Raw genomic sequence first — 541 nt, 5'->3', positions numbered from 1 at the left:
GGGCGGCGTCGCGACGCGGCCTGTCGCGACAGAGCCGGCGAGGCGGCGCCCCGAAGCGGTTGCGCTGAGGCCTGGCGGAGGGGCCGCGAAGGGGAAGGCTGGCCTGGGGCCTGCCGCCGTGCGGAGCCGCGGCCCTCGGGCCCCCCGCGGCCCTCAGGGCCCTCAGACGCTCTGGGTCCCCCCGGCCCCACAGGCCCCGGGCCCCCCGCGGCCCTCAGGGCCTGGGCTGGGCCCCCCTCCGGCGCGACCCGCGCCCTGACGGCGCCTGGAAATCAGAATATCCCCCTGGCAACGTGTGTTGGCGGAACTGGTTGTTCATCTTCCTTCTTTATTTATCCTCTGTTGGCCCACACCAGACGTTCCTTTCCTGGCCTTAATGAAGCCTTCTCATCTAGTTGTTGTTAATTATTTAGCGAAGATAAATTTTTTATATAGGCCAGATGGTTTGATTAGCACATAGCTCACTGTCTTTGCGAGATCTGGCGTGTACTAAATAAACAAACAAACCTAAACCCTAGCACACAAGTGATTAATTTTAAGT

This window comes from Apteryx rowi, unplaced genomic scaffold (genome assembly GCF_003343035.1).
Source record: "Apteryx rowi isolate R43461 unplaced genomic scaffold, aptRow1 scaffold_168, whole genome shotgun sequence".
NCBI classification, from domain to species: domain Eukaryota; kingdom Metazoa; phylum Chordata; class Aves; order Apterygiformes; family Apterygidae; genus Apteryx; species Apteryx rowi.
The sequence above is the reverse complement of the archived record's forward strand: the minus strand, read 5'-3'. Positions refer to the sequence as shown.